Here is an 8,468-nt window from a genome sequence, read left to right on the forward strand (position 1 = left end):
ATACTTTGGTATCTCTCTATTCAACTTTCACATTCATTATCCACATGAATGGATATTTCCCCAACAGAAACAGGTTTTAAGTAATTCCTATATTTCTGACCTGACTTGTCTGACTTCAGTTAGTTGCTCTCAAACTCAGGAAAGCTTTCAAACTCCACACGTGTTTTGTGAGGACACAGAGTGCTATTACATCTGTTTGTACTGTCTATTTCCATAATTTCACCTTAAAGTTGGAAAGCAGAAGGATAAGTGGATTCTTCTGTGTCAGAAGTTCATTACTTTCTCATCTGTTTTCCTGTCAGTAGTCACCCCTTGAGAAGCACACAAGGACAACCTGCATCACAGCTTCACGAGAGCACTGAAGATGAATTTCCATTCTGTGCTCTTGTCAGTAATTCCAGATCTACAGGTGCAAAGGAACAAAGTTGTTCCACTGTCTTTGCAGCAGTACCGCTGTCACCATGGTACTAAACTGAGAAATGTCCACATGGGCCAACGAGGGTGGTAAATTCAGAAAATAAAAGTCACAACCTGGATTCAACTAGACACATAGGTAAGAGCCTTCCATTGGAAAATTACTGCAGTGATGAATATGTTTCAGCTGCAAAAACTTATTAAACCCTAGCTGATGCAGTGAGGCACTTCTCATTTCTTAAACAATCATGTCAGAAGACATATCCTGTGGTCATAGAAAGGATGTTAATCTGTCTCAGACGGGTGAAATTATTGGTCTGGTTCAAGCAAAGAAAACAACTAAGGAGATTTCTGAAACTACTAAAATCAGGTTAAGGACGTCCAACTCATTATTAAAACCTGGAAGGATAGTGGTGAGCCATCATCTTCGAGGAACAAATGTGGTCGGTCATGTGGTCTGATGAGTCCAGATTTACCCTGTTCCAAAGTGATGGGGGCATCAGGGTAAGAAGAGAGGCAGATGAAGTGATGCACTCATCATGGCTAGTGCCTACCAGCCTGTGGGGGTTAGGGTTATGATCTGGGGTTGATCAGGTTCAGAAACGTTATGCTCCCAAAGAATGAGGTCACCTGACTACCTGAATATTCTGAATGATCAGGTCTTTCTATCAGTGGAGTTTTTCTTCCCTGATGGCATGGACATGTTTCAAGATGACGATGCCAGGATTCATGGGGCTCACATTGTGAATGAGTGGATCAGAGAGCATGAGACATCATTTTCATGTTTGTTGTCCTCCACAGAGTCCAGTACTCAGCCACACTGAGAATCTTTGGGATGAGCTGGAGAAGACTTTGCACAGGGGTCCAACTCTCTCATCATCAATATAAGATCTTGGCAGAAATTTTATCCAACTCTGGATAGAAATAAATGCTGTGGCACTGCAGAAGCTTATCGAAGCGATGCCACAGTGAATGTGTGCCATACTCAAAGCTAAAGGTGGTCCAATGAAATATTAGAGTGTGCACCTTTTTTTTGGACGGGTAGTGTATTTTAATTGTGTTTTAATTTCTTTAAGGTGTACTGAGAACCAAAAATTGCACAAAAATGTCAAACTCTAAAACAAAATATTCCAAGTTCTTAATCAAAACCTTACCTAAGTTAAAGTATTAAAGTAATGTAAAGGATCAAAAGTAAAAGTACTATACGCTTAAGTAGAGTGCTTCATTTAAATGTTATGTTATACTACAGGATGATTTTTAAATTATGTGGTAATGTGCAAGTAATACTGCAGCTTCTTTATGCACTTTATCTTTAATAATAAACTTTTACATTTTAGTGTTGGATTAACTGTGAAATACATGTAGCTGAGTAAAAAGTACAATATTTGCCTCTGAAATGTAACCAAGTAGATGTATGATTTGGGCTAATGGAGACACTCATGGAAAGTATCTCAAAACTGGACTTAAGTCAGAAAAGACTTAAGTCCAATTTTTGACTAAATGTAGTTACTTCCCACCACTGCAAAAAACTGATTAAATAAAAAAACACAAACACATAAATATCTGCAAAATCCTTAAAATAGCTTAGGTCATGTGTAGAAAACAACTCCCCATGAGTATTTATCATGAATACTGATGCATTCATAAGTATGATAGATTAGATAGATTTATACAGTATTTAACCATATGTGTGTATAGATGTGGGTTAAATTGCATTAAATGAAATAAATGGGTTTCTCAGAAAAGCTTTGATCTGCACAGGGCTGCAGAAAGACAAAGAAAGTGAGTGACTGTCCTCGACCACATCCTGTAAAGGTAACCATAGTTACGTCAGTTCACTTCCTCTGCACTCAGAGACTCGCAGAGCTGATCGAACTTTAATATCTCGATGACATTTGTAAAATACATTAAACCAGCTACTGCAGGAGCAAGAGATTTGTCCTGTTTTACCCAAAAAGTTCAGTACAACAAGTCCTAAGAAGCACAACAGCTCTGTCTTTGTGCATCACTGAAGCTGAAGGAAACAAATGAATATTTCTTTCTAAATGCAGCATCCAGACGGCGCTCAGCAGAGCACAATGTACCATGTTGTTTGGTGGGTCAGACTGTTCTGTGCGGCCACTTTCATGAAGATGCCCCAGTGGTTCACTTCCAGCAATGAAAGACCGGTATTAAATTCATCTGAAAAGCCAGATTACATCTAATGTACCCTTCTTTTAATAGCACAATGATCCCAGGTCAGGGCCTTACTCTAGTTCAGTGAATAACGACATACAGAGGAATTCATTAAGAGAGACACAGTGCCCTCTAGTGGGGGAAAGTGCAAAACAACTCTAAGTATATTTAATCAAATTTTTTAGTACATTTTGGGGGTACTTGTACTGTGAGTATTTCTGTGTCATGATGCTCCAGGGAATGTTGTATTTAACTATAGTCATTTTACAGATATAATTACTTTTTAAACCAATGAAATGAGATTTTGCATTTAAAAGCAAATGATAACAAGCCAGAGCGTTTGAGCCTGTTTCAATCCAAACTTTTAGAGACTGAAGAGTTTACAAGGGTTGTAGACTCCAGGGTCACAGCTTTGTGACGATGCTCTCCATCCATCCATCATCTATTCACCACTTAATCCTCATGAGGGTAACAGTGGGGCTGGAGTCTATCCCACCTGACTTAGGGTGAAGGCAGGGAACATCCTGGACAGGTCACCAGTCTATCACAGGGATACATAGAGAGACAAACAAGCACACTCACATTCACACCCACAGACAACTTAGAATCACCAATTAACCTCAGCATGTTTTTGGTCTGTGGGAGGAAGCCGAAGCACCCGGTGAGAACCCAATCAGGCACTAGGAGAACATGCAAACTCCACTCAGAAAGACAGCAAGCCCAGGCTGGGGTCTGGTGACGGTGCTAACAACCGAGCCACCGTACTGCCCCTCTATGAAATACACACATTATTAAATATTAAACCAGTAGTTTTCAGTCAATACCTGTCTGAACACCAAAGAGTTAAAATTATACAATATTTCACATAAAAAACAGAAATGATTAGAGAAGGTCCAAAAATGGATTTGAATGTGTGAAGCAGAAATTAATTTTTTCTTCTTTCTGACTCTCGATCATCTTAAAGCTCTTCAGTCATATTGAACCAGTATAACAACTAGTTAACGTTCTTATCAGTATAGTAGAAAACAACCCAAAACAACAACCTATTGTTAGTATTACTTCTGTTTTACTGTTAAATGTGTTCTCTAAAATATCAACACTTCTGTTCATCATTGATCATGTATAAAATTAGGCTTCTGTATGTGCATGTATGACTCATGCTTGAGGGTGATACATCATTAATTCACTTTATTAAAGGTATTCACATTCCTGCTGTTGTTGCCATCACCAGCAAAATATGGTGGTGCAATTACATTACATATAATGCAAACTTTCCTCACTTTAACACAAAGAAAATAAAATATATAAAATCTTTCTTGACGCTACCTGCCATAAAACAGAAAAAATGGGAGAAACCTGAAATGAGGTGCTGAAAGCAGGCAATAGTGGCTACTTTTGATCAGAGTTGTGATGATTAATCTATTAGTTGTCAAATATTAATCAATCACCAACATTTTTTGATAATCTATTAACTGTTTTAAGTAATTATTTTTTATCAAAAAAAGAAAAAATCCCTTTATTCCAGCTTCTTTACCCTTTGATGCATAGACAGAGAAATGAACACAGAGAGTTCAGCTTCACCCATGCCAGGGCTGGCCTGGTTCTCAGCAGCCTGGAAAAATATGCAGGTTGGGGGTAAAATGAGAAGAAATGGAAGAAATAGCCAGATATGTAACATCAAAAACACTTAGATAAAATTCTGTCTCCTCCCTTCGTGCCCCTGGTACCCCAGCTCACTCTTCCTGCCCCTGGTACCCCAGCTCACTCTTCCTGCCCCTGGTACCCCAGCTCACTCTTCCTGCCCCTGGTACCCCAGCTCACTCTTCCTGCCCCTGGTAGCCCAGCTCACTCTTCCTGCCCCTGGTAGCCCTGCAAACCTTTCGTGCCTTTCAGAAATGGCACCTTCAATACAGTTGAAATAAAGTTTATTTTTAAGCACTTTTTCTTGGACGGTGTCTTTTTATTGTTTTTTTTTCTTCTGTTTTACTGTTTTTAATATTTTTATCTCTATGTACAGCACTTTGACTGAAAGGGCTTAATAAATATGATTATTACTACATTGACTGCTGAATTTTGTCGTTCTATGACTCTGTGTGATCTTTTGCAGTGAGTGGGACCAAACAGAATATATTCAACATGTTTATTTGCAATTTTGTCACATCGCTTGAGCGCAAATTGTCATCTTAATCTTTGCACAAATCACAGGTGACCACTACATTTCTGTGCTCCTTGCACACAGGCCGGCTGCACTTGGACCAGTAGATTGTAGTTTTTCTGTCTTTGGAATATGGGCAGATAACGCACCTCTTTCTCTTCCTGTTCGTTTGGCGCGCTTGGCTGATGTCATCTTGTGGCTCAGTGGTGGCTGCGTGTTCTTTTGTAACCCACATCTTTCCATTGCTTGAATAATAGTTCTTGGGAGATTCGGCATTTCTGCCAGGCACCTCGTCATGTGTGGCATGACAAGCTCTTTGCACAATTCTTTGATGAATAGCCTGCGTGTGTGGCTCATACCAGCATGGTAATCCGGATGTTCTAGAGTGTAGTTTGTGTATGCATTCAGAGTCGCCACATCCAACATATTGTACCAGAGCACCAAAGGCCACCTGCGTGTTCTCCGCTTACATGTGTAGTTGCTCACCATCTGATCCAATAAGTACACCCCTCCTTTTGTCCTGTTGTAGTAGAGGATGACTTCTGGTTTCTTCTTGTGTGTGCCATCCACTGCTTTGTCATGATGCATAGTGCTCAAGAGAACAACAGCCTTTCCTTTCTTTGGCACATAGCTCACCATGGTCATGCTGCCATTAAATCCGAATTCTGTGCTATAAACCTCCCTTGATCTGGACGGCTTCATGATCGGTGGGATGTCTGGCTTGTTCTGACGAAGTGTTCCAACGATGGTAAGGTTTTCCTTGAGGAGACTAGCAGCAAGAGGCACGCTGGCGAAGAAGTTGTCCACTGTGGTGTTGCGACCTGTGGTGATGGTGGGTGGGAGAGAGAGAGGGGAGGGGGGAAAGAGAAAATTTATGTTATTTTAAAATTATTGTGCTAGAACCTGTACATTCATTTTTGTATTGTGCTGTACATTCACCTGATGATTCCACTGCACAACTGGTGTACAACATCCGCTCCAAGGTTCCTGTGAGCCTCCTCTCCTGGCTTTCTCCTGGGATAGACAATTCCATCTATTGCATAAGGTACTCTTGCATCACAAAGCCAGAAGATTTTTAGCCCATACTTCGCAGGTTTGCTGGGCATGTATTGGAGGAACTTGCATCGGCCTCAGAATGGCACAAGTTGTTCATCTATGGTAACACAGTCGCTGGCGATGAACTGGCCTCTGCAGTTCTCCAGGAAAGAGTCCCACACATCCCTAAATGGTGCCAGGTGATCTGTTTTCAGTCGCAAACCCCTGCTCCTCTTGTAGTCAAACCGTATGACACGGCGGATCTCCTAAAATCTGCCGAGCGACATGGTAGCCTTGTAAACAGGACTTTGCAGTGGATCCAGAAACAGCTCATGCAAAGACACATCCCAGCTCTTCTCCCCACCTGCAAGGAGGGTCAAACCGATGAAGGCCGTGAGTTCTACCGCATCTAGGCTTCTCCATTCCCCCCCTTTAGCTGTGGCTGTTCTCTGTCCCGCTAAGTTTGTAAATTTTACAACCTTGTCGATGATGTCATCAGTCATCAACATCTTCCAGGCATCTTTCGGTGTAACAGCTGTGGATGCAGGTCTTGGATGGCTCTGCAGAATGCTATCCTGTCTTCTTCTGCCACAGGTGGAGGGATTCTCACACCAGTAAGATCCAATTTTACTCAATCTCTCGGCCTCAGTCTGAGTTTCTTCGTCAGAGGACCCATCAGATTCTGCTTGACTCTGTGGCAGAGCTTCTGGGTCACTACCACCACCCACCTCTTCTTGTTCTTCCAGCAGCCTCACTCGTATCTATGGGTTGTAGACAAAACAAAATATTTGAGGATATTATTCATCAATTAATTGTTTTCTAATTCTTATCAGTCATATTCTTTATAAACTGTTTAATAATAAATGAAAGCTAAATGAAATGCTTCATGAATTTTGTATGTACAATGCATTGAAAAAAGTATTTGCTGATGTCTTGTATTTTTCATATTTCTCACGCTTAGTTGTTTCAGATCATCAAACTAAGATTTAGATTTATTTTAAATTTGACAGAGATAACCAATTCAATTCCAAATGTAGTTTTTAAATGAAAACTTATAGCATCCCTGTGAAAAAGTAATTGCCCCCTAAACCTAATAAGTGGTTGGTCCACCCTTGGCATCAACAACTGCAGTTAAATGTTTGTTACAGCTTGTGATCAGTCTTTTACATCACCATGGATAAATTCTGGCCCACTGTTCTCTGCAGAAAAGCTGTAATTCAGTCACATTAGATGATTGATGAGCATGAACTGCCCTGCTGAGGTCTTGCTACAACATCTCAATTACATTCAAGTCCAGACTTTGACTCGGCCACTACAAAACCTTCATTTAGTTCTTTTTGAGCCACTCAGAGATGGAGTCGCTTGTGTGCTTTGGGTCACCATCTTGCTGCATAAACCAGTTGGGCTTGAGGTTTAGGTCATGAACTGATGGGAGGTTATTCTCTAGGAAGATTTTCTGATAGAGAGATAGAGAGAATTCGTGACTAAATCAATTATGACAAGTCGTCCAGGTCCTGTGGAAGTAAAGCCTAACCCTAACCCTAACCATCACACCACTACCACCACGTTTCACTGCTGGTATCACGTTCTTCTTGTAGAATGCAGTATTAGCTTTACACCAGATGTAACTGGGCTCCTGTCTTCCAAAAAGTTAAATCTTTGACTCATTAGTCCACAGGATGTTGTTCCAAAAGTCTAGGGGCTCATCTAGATATGTTTTTGCAAATGACGGATGAAGCTTTATGTTCTTTTTGGTCAGCAGTGGTTTGTGCCTCTCCCATGGACGCCATCTTCACCCAGATTCTTCCTTATTGTGGAATGATGCAGACGGACCTTAACTGAGACCAGTGAGGCCTGCAGATCTTTTGACGTTTGCCTGGGTTCTTTTGTGACCTAAACATGGGTTAGATATTGACACGCTCTTGGAGAAATGTTGGTCAGGCCAGTCACTAATGGGAATGTTCACCTCTCTTCCGTGTTTTCTCCATTTGTGGATAATGTCTCTCACTGTGGTTCTCTGGAGTCTCAGAGCCTCAGCAATGACTGATAAATGTCAGTGACTTTGTTTCTCATCTGTTCTTGAATCTCTTCAGAACGTGGCATCATGTGCTGCTTTTTCACACCCTTTAGCTACTTCACAGTGTCAGACAGGTTCTATTTAATTATGTTTAGATTCAACAAGTCTGACAGTAATCATACATGGGTGTGGCTGGTGAAATTGAACCCAACTGCCAAAAGAATTTGGTCATATGGTAGATTGGTAGCTAAGGGCGCAATTACTTTTTCACGTAGGGCAAAATGGGCTGGACAGCATTTTTTCTTCAGTAAATAAAATCATAATTTGAGACGTGCATTTTGTGTTTTCTTGGGTTATCTTAGTCCTACATTAAAATAGTTTTGTGAAACATTTAAGTGTAACAGATAGGCAAAAATAGACATTTGGACGTACATTTTCATGGCACTGTCGTTTCTGACAACATTAAAGTGAAAAAGTGGTGTAGTTTGCGTCCCTAAATACATTATAGTGCAGTGACAGACTATCATCTTTTTTTTCTTGACTATTGTTGATTTTTAATTACCATGCATCCATTTCAGTTTTAAATGTCAAGTACACATAATCATAATTTTAAACAGCTTACAGTAAATTTGTTAAGATCTTAAGGTAAAACTTGAGCTTGTTCAAATTACC

The sequence above is a fragment of the Amphiprion ocellaris genome, chromosome 17 (genome assembly GCF_022539595.1).
Source record: "Amphiprion ocellaris isolate individual 3 ecotype Okinawa chromosome 17, ASM2253959v1, whole genome shotgun sequence".
Lineage (NCBI taxonomy): Eukaryota > Metazoa > Chordata > Actinopteri > Pomacentridae > Amphiprion > Amphiprion ocellaris.